Source organism: Sander lucioperca, chromosome 20, assembly GCF_008315115.2.
Source record: "Sander lucioperca isolate FBNREF2018 chromosome 20, SLUC_FBN_1.2, whole genome shotgun sequence".
Taxonomy (NCBI): Eukaryota; Metazoa; Chordata; class Actinopteri; order Perciformes; family Percidae; genus Sander; species Sander lucioperca.
The window spans coordinates 16,267,132-16,280,265 of NC_050192.1; the positions used below are offsets into that span (position 1 = coordinate 16,267,132).

At 45.5% G+C, this 13,134-nt stretch overlaps 1 long non-coding RNA gene across 1 annotated transcript; it reads right to left on the bottom strand.

Moving 5' to 3' along the window:
* Window positions 1–593: 593 nt before the first annotated feature.
* Window positions 594–12,293, bottom strand: LOC118493942. The gene is made up of 3 exons (XR_004895983.1): window positions 12,284–12,293; window positions 8,571–8,575; window positions 594–669 (listed from the first exon to the last, which is right to left on the bottom strand). It is a non-coding gene; the product is annotated as an uncharacterized LOC118493942 (long non-coding RNA).
* Between the last annotated feature and the right edge of the window lie 841 nt (window positions 12,294–13,134).

Genomic DNA, 13,134 nt, shown 5'->3' on the forward strand with positions numbered 1-13,134 from the left:
TGGTTAAGTCATCTTCTTCCTGAGAGAGGTCAAAGGTCAAGAAAGTGGAGAGGTTAGAAGCAACCTGCTTTATGGGTAATTTGCTTCGGCTAAGCTTCCTGCGTTGGGTCACTGACAAGACAGGTGTTAAAGGGATAGTTTAAATCTTATTGAAGTGCGGTTGAGAGAGTATGATGAGCAGCAGTGGAATGTAACCAGGCCTAAGTACTTAAGTCCAGTACTGTACTTAAGTGCAAATGTTGAGGTACTTGTACTTTACTTGTCTTTTCTTTTCATGCCACTTTCTACTTCTACTCCGCTACATTTCAGAGATAAATATTGTACTTTTTACTCCACTACATTCATCTGTTACAGCTTTATTTACTAGTTACTTTACACTTTAAGATTTCTGCACACAAAACACATGTAGTTTATAAAATCTGATGTTTTATTATAAATTAAACTAGCCAACAATATAACGGCCTACAAGTCCAGCTGACATGATTAGACCATTAAGCACACAACTGTCTTGATCGTTTCCAGTTTCTAAAAAGGGAGGATTTGTACTTTTACTTTTACAACTTTTAAGTTCATTTTCCTGATGATACTAAGTAACATTTCCAATGCAGGGCTTTTAATTGTAACAGTATTTTTCAGTGCCGTATTACTACTTTTACTGAAGTAAAGGATCTGCCTTGTTAAAGGGACAGTTCAGATGTTTTGAAGTGGTTATATGAGCTACTTCTCCACAGTCAAGTGTGTTAGCTACAGTAGATAACGGTCGGCACGGACCCAGTTTGGAGAAAAAGACTGTGGTTTGGGTAAAAACACCAGTCCTCTTAAGTAAGAACACCCGTTTCCTGGGTGAAAGTCTTGTGTTTTCTTCTTAACTTCTTCCGTGACATGAACTCCTCTCTCCGTCTTGAAAGCCCTGTGTTTTAGGATCCAAACACTCCCCCCCTACCTCCCTGCACAGATGTTTTTATAGCTATATGTACGAATGGTACAGGTGAGCCTGGAGCTCACTCCACACACTAAACTATCGTGTCTTTAGCCTTAGTCGTCCCTACGAGTCAGTTAACGTGAAATCAGTGGGATAGATCAGTGAAGAAATGATCAGGTCCCTTCAGACATAGGCGTAATTTACAGTTGTAACCCCCCCCCCAAATACCTATTGTCAATTTTCTTTACATAAAAAAGGCATTTGCACCATAATTGGATGCAGAAAAGGCACAAATTGTTGCAGAGAAATTCACCAAAATGCAGTAAATTAAGTGATTGAGATTGCTCAAAATTTCAAATTTGCTCAAAAGACGAGATTTAAAACCTCCCCCCCGCCCAATGTTGAACCCAGAGTTATGCGCTTGCCTTCAGATGGATTTTCAGGCGTGGCCCAATCAGGACGGCCAACACGGCCGCCAGAAGGTGTGAATCATCACCTGGAAATCCTTCTGTTCTTCTCTGTGTATCCCTGCGTCCAGCTGCCCTCCACCCCTCCCTGTGTGTACCTCCCCTACCCCTCCTGGAGTGGGCGGGGCTCCCCTAACGAGCTTACTACCGGCTAATCAGCTGAGAGGATTCCCATTGGCCCGAGAGTCCAGAGGCAAGCCTGTGGCGGGAGGTTGGCATTAAAACAACACTGATTGACACTGACAGGTCATTGCTACGCATAATGGGATTAGAGAGAGAGAGAGAGAGAGAGAGAGAGGGAGAGAGAGAGACTTTTTCAGAGGAGATAGCGAGAGAGTGAATAGTGTTCGTGTCACTGTGTGTTTGTCACCGTGTTGTCGCTCCGTGTTGTGCTCATTGTTGTACAGTGTTAGCAACACGTTGGATCAGGCTGTTCTCATGAACCTTTCGTAGATATAGCAAAATGTAAAGCACTGTAAGTCATATGTATTACACGTATATATTACAGTATACTCCACATTGACTGCTGCTGTATAAGAGCGCGCTTGTCCGTAAAACATAGGGCTTTCAAGCCAGGGAGTAGAGTTTGTGTCCCAGGAAAACCAAGGACTTTCACCTAGGAAACAGGTGTTGGTGTCCGGGGAATCGTACCGCGGCTGCTGTTTTAACCCCAAACCGCATTCTTTTTTTTCTAATCTTAACTAGTCGTTTTGGTGCCTAAATGTAACTGTCGTCACTAAACTTAACTGCAACGGCCGCTGAAACGACCGTGACCTGTTCACCGAGAGCTAGAGAGAGAATTAAAATCCTGCACACTTTCTCACCTTTACAAACCCGGTCAATCACTGTGCGAGGGAAGCAAGATTGGTTTTAAAAAGCTGCTGGAAGGGAAAGTGGATATCTTCTCCTTTTCTGCAGATAAACATGCAATCACTGGTGATGTTTGGGAGACATTTGAGTGTTTTTTTTCCTTTTATTCTTGTACAAAAATGAAAGCATTTATTCACACACATCCAAAAAAGGATTCATGAGATCAGAATCGACACACTGGATCTCTTATTTCATACCTCCACTGTTGAACCGGAAGTTGTTCAGGCCTTTCTTCATGAAGGCCATCTCAAAGCTTTTATTCCTGCCCCGAGTAGTTAGGATTGTGGAAGGAGGAGGGATCTCTTAGGAGCTATGAGCGAGGATGGAGGAGGGATCTCTGAGGAGCTATGAGTGAGGATGGAGGAGGGATATCATAGGAGCTGTGAGCGAGGATGGAGGAGGGATATCTTAGGAGCTATGAGCGAGGATGGAGGAGGAATCTCTTAGGAGCTATGAGCGAGGATGGAGGAGGGATATCTTAGGAGCTATGAGCGAGGATGGAGGAGGAATCTCTTAGGAGCTATGAGCGAGGATGGAGGAGGAATCTCTTAGGAGCTATGAGCGAGGATGGAGGAGGAATCTCTTAGGAGCTATGAGCGAGGATGGAGGAGGGATATCTTAGGAGCTATGAGCGAGGATGGAGGAGGGATCTCTTAGGAGCTATGAGCGAGGATGGAGGAGGAATCTCTTAAGAGCTATAAGCGAGGATGGAGGAGGGTTTTCTTAGGAGCTATGAGTGAGGATGGAGGAGGGATTTCTTAGGAGCTATGAGCGAGGATGGAGGAGGGATCTCTTAGGAGCTATGAGCGAGGATGGAGGAGGGATCTCTGAGGAGCTATGAGTGAGGATGGAGGAGGGATATCATAGGAGCTATGAGCGAGGATGGAGGAGGGATATCTTAGGAGCTATGAGCGAGGATGGAGGAGGAATCTCTTAGGAGCTATGAGCGAGGATGGAGGAGGGATATCTTAGGAGCTATGAGCGAGGATGGAGGAGGAATCTCTTAGGAGCTATGAGCGAGGATGGAGGAGGGATATCTTAGGAGCTATGAGCGAGGATGGAGGAGGGATATCTTAGGAGCTATGAGCGAGGATGGAGGAGGGATCTCGGAGGAACTATGAGTGAGGATGGAGGAGGGATCTCTTAGGAGCTATGAGTGAGGATGGAGGAGGGATTTCTTAGGAGCTATGAGCGAGGATGGAGGAGGGATCTCTTAGGAGCTATGAGCGAGGATGGAGGAGGAATCTCTTAGGAGCTATAAGCGAGGATGGAGGAGGGTTTTCTTAGGAGCTATGAGTGAGGATGGAGGAGGGATTTCTTAGGAGCTATGAGCGAGGATGGAGGAGGGATCTCTTAGGAGCTATGAGTGAGGATGGAGGAGGGATCTCTTAGGAGCTATGAGTGAGGATGGAGGAGGGATTTCTTAGGAGCTATGAGTGAGGATGGAGGAGGGATCTCTTAGGAGCTATGAGTGAGGATGGAGGAGGGATCTCTTAGGAGCTATGAGTGAGGATGGAGGAGGGATCTCTTAGGAGCTATAAGTGAGGATGGAGGAGGGATCTCTTAGGAGCTATGAGCGAGGATACAGAGAGCAGCCTTCCCAGGAAGCCGTGCAGCTGAAAACCGTTGCTAACTCCACCCATACAGCTGACGAATTCATGTGACGCTTTGGAGGAAAGGACTTCTCATCCCTCTAAAAACACATTTTCTTGTTTCCTCGCATTATTTCCTTGCATCTCTTCCCAAGGGAAGCAAGTGAAGGAAATGTGGATGCAATTTAATAATCTGTGACGTAGGCCTTCCAACAGTCACAGTTTCAGTATTTTTTTCATTTTTTTGCTGTTCACATTTGTGTCCTCTGGGAAACAAGTGGTTCAGACAGTTAACTGGACCTGAAGCCACAATCTGTCTTTCAAACCCCAGGACTAGAACCGACTATGGTCCCTTAAAACAGGCCAGGACTGACACTACACAACAGCTTTTTTAGGTATCAGTGCTGTATGCTGCAGGAATAGAGGCCTTTATTTTAATTTATCATTTGAGAAACAAACTAAATTGTTATGTTCTGAAATCTGAAATTGTTAGATTTGTCCTCCTGCCGGGGTTTACAGGCTGTATGGGGATGTGACCCAAAGTAAAAGGACAGCAGACAGGGCGAGTCAGCACAGATATGAACACACACACACACACACAGGCTGTGCAGCTAGCAGGACGAGTGTCTGAGTGTTATCAGACTGGCTGTCATGTCAGCGCCAGCAGCTCTACTGTGATTCAGCAACACAGAGAGATAGAGATGGAGAGAGAAAAAGACGTTCAGACAAACTGTCAATGTAGAGAGATAGTGTAAAGGACTTATTCCCCTATTCATTGTGGATCTTAAATGTTACAGCAGTTTACAACGTGCAAATACAGCTGATTTTCTGTGCAAGATCACTGATGAGTTCATTTGCCAGATTAGAATTAGATCAGGATCTATACTTTAAAATTCTGGAGATCTTCATTGCTCCAGTGAGGGGAAAAAAAACTGCAGCATTCCTGGTTGAAGGACACAACAGCCCCGTGTGACTGTTTCATACAGACACTGAAGATTAACCTTCTTGTCTGGTACCCAACTAGCCAACGCATTCTCAAAGCTTATGCACAACATTTTGTATCTTATGAAATTACAGCGACCATCGGCCGGTCACGTGACAGTTAAGTTTAGCGTTCTTCTTTTAATGGTTATTTTTTTGGGCATTTTAGGCCTTTATTTTGATAGGACAGCTGAAGACATGAAAGGGGAGAGAGAGAGGGAATGACATGCAGCAAAGAGCCGCAGGTCGGAGTCGAACCCTGGCCCGCTGCGTCGAGGAGTAAACCTCTATATATGGGCGCCTGCTCTACCAACTGAGCTATCCAGGCGCCCAAGTTTAGCGGTCTTTACAGTAAAATTTGTCCCAGAAAAGGTGACTGTGAGCCGGGTACAGAGCACCGTGAGGTGATGGTTGTTTCGGAGGCTGTTGCAGTGGAGTTTAGCCGACAAAAGGTGACGTCGTCGACAGTTAAGTTTAGACACCAAAACTTAGAAAAAAAAGATTGTGGTTTGGGTTAAAACACCGGTCCCCTTATATATAATGGAAAACACAAATTACAGTCCTTTTACTTTTCGTAGCTATATGTGCGAATGGTTCATGAGAACAAGCTGAACTACCTCAAAGAAAACTCTGATTGTATTGAAGTGAATAGGAAAACCCAAAACTTTTCTCCAGGAATCAATCATTGAAAACACGCCATTTTTTTCCAGCAGGGAGTACAAGTCTGCAACTGACAAACCCAAAAAGCTCCTACAAGCTCCTTAAACCCGTTCACTCATGTGAACTCCGGACAATGTCCAGAGAATATAGTCTGAAGTTTACCTTTGACAAACGTTGCACACAACAGGGAATTGTCAGTGTTTGACACATTCTCACTTCCTAGAAATACTCCGTTTGGCAGTGTTGTAGTACTCGAGATCGGTTTGACCCATCCTCTACCCCGACCAACCTCCCTACGCAGATTTTCGGCCTTTCATGCTACTCGCTACAATGTAAATTCACATGCAATCGCAAGGTAATGTAAGTCAATGGAGGCCAAAAAGCGAGTATGCGTCTTGATAACACGCCAATATTGGCATACGAATTGGCGTGTCATACATACGCCACTTCATGAGATCAGTCTGCAACTTTATGATAGAAACGTCCTCAACGTGCCCACTTGCTCGGTCCAACTGATTTGGACATTTGCGTTCTCACATAAAGCTCCTCCGTGTAATGTTAGAGAAGTTCAGAGTTGCAGTGCATGTGTGAAAGGGACTTGTTTCTTTCTATCATGAATAATTCAAATCATCCCAGGTTCTGTGTGTGAATGGGGCTTGAGAGATTTACAGACAGAAAAATAGAGACCGAGATTAATAAAGACAAGGTAGTGAAAGGTGGAGAGAGGATGGCTGAATGAAAGTAGAGGGAGACAGAGGAGGAGAGAAAAGATGAGAGGAAAGGAGGTAAAACTAGACAGCAACCTAATTACACAGATTAATATGGCATGGAGAGAGCAGTTACACAAATGGACTAAAAAGACCGAGAGGGAGAGAGATGATTGCACTGCAAGATGCTCAAAACTCTCCATCTCTCTCTCTCTCTCTCTCTCTCGTTAGACAGGATGTGTCAGCATAATACTTTATCCTCTCCCTCTTTCCCTCTCTGTCATTACCTCTCCCTCCTTTAATTCACTTCATTTCAACAAGTTTCATTGAAATAAAGTACAGTTCAGCGTATAAAGTGGCTGAACAAAATAACACATCATGGGCTTCAAACTTTAGTTTCAAACAGGACTCGAACCCCGCTCTCCCAGGTAAAGGTCTTTTTGTTTGACCCATCCACCACCCCTAACGCTGGGTTTCCACAGGCAGCTGAAATAACGGCAGAGCGGAGCGATTCAATTCATTCCCTATGAGAACAGCGGTACGAGCGAAATCTGCTGACGGCGGTGAAAGTGCCCCGATGTTCACCGCTCTCCCAAAGTTGACTCCGTGGCGGTAGCCAATGAGAGGGCAGACTCGCGAACCTGTCTCCAATATATTCTGTCGTGTATACACACATGCTATACGTGCAAACTAAAAGATCGTGATTTTCCAATAGCCTAATTTATGATGCGTCTCTGTATGACTACAGGGATGCTAACAGCTAGCTTGGCAAAAGGTTGTCCAGGCAGTTGGTACTCCTGGTGGCTTTTTTATATATATTTGTTTTAGTAGTAGTAGCATTGTACTAACGTTAGCATTGTAGCAATGACAACTAGCTTGTTGCTAGTAATATAACGTCATTTATACTAAACTAAACGCAACTTTTTAAGCAGCAAAGTGTGTGACTGGAGTAGAAAACATACCAAACAGTTGTGTTAGGCCAGATATCAACTGATAGAAAACGTATATCAACACCAGCAACTCATTGTCTGTAAAACGTGAACACTGTCGGCATTATGTTGTGGTGACACAAACCGCTTGAGATGCAGTTTATAAATGCTGCCTGTGGAAACCCAGCGTAATATTTTCAACCTACTTTTACTTCCTGCTTTGCTCCCGTCACAATTACTACGGCCACTGGAGGGCACCACCAATCTAAAAGTAAATGTAGGTCGCAATTGCTGCTTGAACAAACAACGTCTGGGAGCGTTTTTCGGGGGTGGACAGTCTCAGCCTAGAAATCCAGACGCACCCTAGCGGCAGCAAATGTAATTTGCAGCCAGGGTCGTCTAGCAACTCTCCGTTGGCTTGCGAGCTGGAAAAACCAAATTCTGGTCAGGCCAATCACATCGTGTATAGAGTCGGTGGGCGGGGCTTAACATAATGACGGCAGAGTTGCGACGGTTCTGCGTGAATTCCCTGCTACTTGAAAACAAAGAAGATGGCCGCTGCTGCTGGTGAACAGCGGTCTTTGGAGTCGGCTTTGGCCGCGACTCTGGAAGACTTGGAGTTCAGCTTTTCTTTGAGGAAAGAACAAAGAACGGCACTGAAGTCATTCTTAAAAAAGGAAGATGTGTTCAGAGTTTTGCCGACAGGATACGGCAAAAGTTGAATCTATCAACTAGCGTTGCTCTGATTGGTTGTAGCGCTATCCTATTGCGTGCAGAGGGAATTTGAAAGACAACCGTTGATCCCGCCCCTCGGATTAAGCCCTGCCAATGGTGAGTTCCCAGATCCAACATCTGGATGTGGGTCTGGCTTGTCAGGCTAAGTCTCAGTCGTTTTGGTGTATAAACTTAACTGTTGTCGCCGCATGACGCTCACCTGTTGTCGGCTAAACTCAACTGTAATGGCCTTTGAAACAACCGTCCCCTCGGGGTGCTCTGTAGCCGGCTCACAGTCACCTTTTCTCAGCTAAACTCAACTGTCATTTGACCGGCCGGCAGTCACCCAAAGTCCGTATGATATCACACAAATTGTTGTGGATACTTTTTCGTAGCATAACGTACAAACCCGTTCATGAGAAAGCGTTGTGTGGTGCTAGTAAAGTAAAATCCAATGCTGAAAACAAAACCTTCACCGTTGGATTTTATAGCGAAACTGCCTTTAACTTCTTTCGTCACGTATACATCCAGCTTGAATTTAATTAATTACAAAAAGGTTTAATTACTGTAAATATCAGAAGAATTCACCAAATTAACATCTCCTTTTCTCTTGCAGCCGTTTCAGTCTCCAACTTTTCATTCTTCATTTCATTCCACTGCTATAACCTCTGTGTGTGTGTGTGTGTGTGTGTGTGTGTGTGTGTGTGTGTGTGTGTGTGTCCGTTCACTGGAACTAAAGACTGCCACAAAACAAAAGTATGACTCATCACACACACACACACACACACACGCCCTTTATTTCCCATGAATGGGGGATTGTGGGATGTTTGGGGGTGGAGGACGCTGACATGCATCAGGGCGCAGCCACTGAAAGGAGACCTGCCCCTCCTCTTTCCTTCCCCCTCATCTTTCTTGTTTCTCCTCTTCCTTCCTCTCATCATTCCCTCTTTCTGCTTCCTCCTCTCCAAACTCTCACTTCCTCTGCCTTTTCGTTCTTCCACCTGTCGTCCTTTTCCATTTCTCTTTCTCTTCCCTTCCTCATACTGTTCCTATTTCTCCTCCATCTCCTGTTCCTACTTTTCCTTTTCCTCCACCTTTTTGTTGACTCACATTTCTCCTTTCTTCCTCTCCTCCGCCTCCCATTTTCTCCTCATCTTCCCCTTCTCTATGTCCCCTTCCTCTGCAGCTCTCCGTTCGTCCGTCCACTTCTTGCTCTCATGCCTCCTCTTCTCTTCCTTCCATGCGTCTCTCTCTCTCTCTCTTCTTTTCATGTCTCTCCTCAGTCCTTTTCTACTTTTCCTCTCCTGCAGCCACCTTGCCCTCCCGCCCAACTTCATCTCCCTGTTTTTACCCCTCATATACTTTTACTTCATGCTTCACTTCCTTCCTCCTCATCTTGTCTTTCTCTCCTACTACTCTTTTATCTCTCCTCCTCCTTATCTTCCTCTAATGCATCCTCCTCTCTCTCCACACCAAACTCTTTTACAGTCCCTCCAGAAAAACGTGATTATGCGATCGCATAATTCAATGCATAATCAGCCAAAGTCTGCATATGCGGGGGCCGCATTTTTTTCAAATACGCCACACTTTCGCCGCATAAATTGCTGATTTCCGCGCAAAATATGCGGGGCTTGCATAATTTCATAATCCCCGCATTTTCGTTGCAAAAAAGTCACACATATCTTAGCAGAAAGTTGAAAAATGTTGCGTTTACTTCACACAAGAGCAGCCGTTTTCCCCTGTTGCCATGGGAACGTTATGAATTGACGTAATTACACGACGTGAACATCATCGAAAAGCTGCAAACCCCGCGATGAAGCCACGATGAAACCGCAGTTTTTGCAAGTTCCCGCAATTTCATGAAATGCATAAAATTGCATAAAATAAAATACCTTCTGTCAGTAGCCTACTTTCTCGTTATGCTTTGGCTACATTTGAATGCGTAACGTATGCAGACCGTTGCGGGAGATGTGCCACGTAATGTATCTTTTAACCCAGTGTTTCTCAAATGGGGGTGCGTGTCCCCCTAGGGGTACGCTGGAGGACTGCAGGGGGTACGTGTTCCCCTCGGGGTACTCTGGAGGACTGCAGGGGGTACGTGTTCCCCTAGGGGTACTCTGGAGGACTGCAGGGGGTACGTGTTCCCCTAGGGGAACTCTGGAGGACTGCAGGGGGTACGTGTTCCCCTAGGGGTACTCTGGAGGACTGCACGGGGTACGTGTTCCCCTCGGGGTACTCTGGAGGACTGCAGGGGGTACGTGTTCCCCTAGGGGTACTCTGGAGGACTGCAGGGGGTACGTGTTCCCCTAGGGGAACTCTGGAGGACTGCAGGGGGTACGTGTTCCCCTAGGGGAACTCTGGAGGACTGCAGGGGGGTACGTGTTCCCCTAGGGGTACTCTGGAGGACTGCAGGGGGTACGTGTTCCCCTAGGGGTACTCTGGAGGACTGCAGGGGGGTACGTGTTCCCCTAGGGGTACTCTGGAGGACTGCAGGGGGGTACGTGTTCCCCTAGGGGTACTCTGGAGGACTGCAGGGGGTACATGTCCCCCTAGGGGTACTCTGGAGGACTGCAGGGGGTACGTGTTCCCCTAGGGGTACTCTGGAGGACTGCAGGGGGTACGTGTCCCCCTAGGGGTACTCTGGAGGACTGCAGGGGGTACGTGTTCCCCTAGGGGTACTCTGGAGGACTGCAGGGGGTACGTGTTCCCCTAGGGGAACTCTGGAGGACTGCAGGGGGTACGTGTCCCCCTAGGGGTACTCTGGAGGACTGCAGGGGGTACGTGTTCCCCTAGGGGTACTCTGGAGGACTGCAGGGGGTACGTGTTCCCCTAGGGGTACTCTGGAGGACTGCAGGGGGTACGTGTTCCCCTAGGGGAACTCTGGAGGACTGCAGGGGGTATGTGACATTTTTTGCTAAATGTATTTCAGTTCCAAGGCTGTAGTTACTTCTACTGTCTTTTTTTCCTCCAAGTTTGTCGCTTCTTTCAAAGTTTTTGTCGTTTGTTTTGACTTATTCTTGCCTTTCTTCCTTACTTCTTTCTAGTGTTTTTTTTCTTCAGTTTTTGTAATTTTTTTCAAAGTTTGACGCTTATTTGAATTTTCTGTCCCTTTTGTCGCCCTAGTGTTGCCTTCCTTCTTTCTACTGTGTTTTTTTTCAAAGTTTGTTTTACTATTGTCGACCTATTCTTGCCTTCCTTCCTTCTTTCTACCGTCTTTTTCAAGGTTTTTTTTAATTTTTTTTTTATTTTTGTCTCCATCATCATCTAAATGTTTACCAGGTCCGAGGCTGTAGTTTAGTAAATCTATCTCTGACATCGCTGTATTGTTCCTCTTTATAGAGACTTTTTTTTTTTCCTACCAAAAGTTATTGCCGCTGGTTAGGGAGTACATAGCTTAAAAACACTGTTCAAAGGGGGAACATTATTGAAAAAAGCTTGAGAACCACTGGTTTAACCGGCTACACCTGCTGCGCACACACGGTGTAGGATTGTGTGAGTCACAGGCCACACGGAGAGTGGGATTTCTTTAGTTTTTTTGGAGCCGGCACAGCGCTGTGAAAACATCAATCTACTGTCAGATGTTATCAGAGGACGCAGGTGACGGGAAACAAGAACTAAAAACAGAAATAGGATTGTAGCGATCTGGCTTAATACTGGACCAATGTCAAAGACTGCTGTTCCCATCAGTCACTTAGACACAAAATCATAGGAAAATAGGGTCCAGGTTGAGAAAAACTGTAGTAACCTTTAAGTTACCAGCTAATGCTAGCGGTAGCTAGCTAGCTTTGTTAAATCTTTCAAAAGGAATCTAGTTGTAGTCTTGCAATGTGTGACCCTGCAAGATCCCCAGTCTTTACATATCATGACAGTTTTCTGACAAGACTTCAGTCTATTCACATTCTTCTAGTGTTTGGTCGGCATTAGTTGCTTCGTGCCTTTATAATGTTGTTGTTTTGATGTTTTTTGTGACTCCAACTGCAAATCAAATCTCTCCTCGAGAGACAATGAAGAACTCCACCATCTTTGTCCTCTTGTTTCTTTCATCTCTCTCTTTCCCTTCCTGCCTCTAACTCCATATCTTCTTTCTTTTATTTCCTCTTCCTTCCCATTTCCTTCTTCCGATCCCTCCGCCAACTCCCCTTTTTTTTCCCTCTCGCTCCTCTCCATCTCCCCTTTTTCCTCAGCTTTTCCTTTCCTTTCCTCCCATCCCTTCTCCATCTTCCTCTTCTCCTGCTCTCCTTCTGTTTTTGCCCCTAGCTCCCTTCTTTTCACACTTTCTGCTCCATCTCTCCCGTGTAAAGCACAGTTTTCATGCTTTTTTATTTCCCTCCAGGGCTGACTTATTCTCTCTCTGTCACTCACACATTTCTCCATCACTCTTTTACACAAATTTAACCCCATTTTCTCCTCCTTGCATCCTTTACTTCTCTTTTCCCCTCACTTCCTTCTCCTTTTGCCATTTTCTTTCGTCCTTTCTTTCTTTCTTTCCTTCTCCCCTCCTCCCATCTCTGTTATTCCAGCAGTCAACATTGATTAGATATCGAAGTTAATCCCAGATAAACTCCTCCGCTTATAGCCCGCTCGCCTCAACCAATCGCAGAGCCGCTTGCTGCCAACGGGGGCTCTAAACTGCGTCCCGATTGGCCAACAGCTGCCGCATGCCGCCCCATTTTTATACAGTCTGTGATGCCGGCGCACGGGCACAACGCACGCCCCTGGGATGGGTGAGCGGGAAATGAATGTGACAGGTTGTGCTGAGAGCCTGATACAGCACACACACACACACACACACACACACTTACTCACTCACTCTATTACTCACTCACCCATGTAGCTTAGCATGAAGAGGCAAACAAAGGCCATATGTTGTGAATGTACACTCAGAGATTCAAAGAAAACGGTGCATTTAGGGTTGACATTTTTGAACCCGTTGATTGTTTTAGTAAATGTGCATGAAGTATTATTAACATTTCTGTAAAAACTATGTACAATGTACAAATAAAATCACAGGATATTGCAAAATCTATAGCTTTAAATGTCTGTGATGTTTGACAGTCCATGTGTATGCATCGACTACGTTTACATTCATGCTTATTCCCATATTTGCCCTTATTCCCAAAAAGACGATATTCCGACTAAACTCTTTACATGGCTAATGAAAGGGAATATTCCCGTTTACATGCAGCTGTGGAAAAATATGATTTTTTTCAACGTTTTCGAGCGGCGGCTGACATGTTGGACCGTGCGAACACAGCCTCCCTCTTTCATTCCTTCAACCAGCTTCTTGAAAAG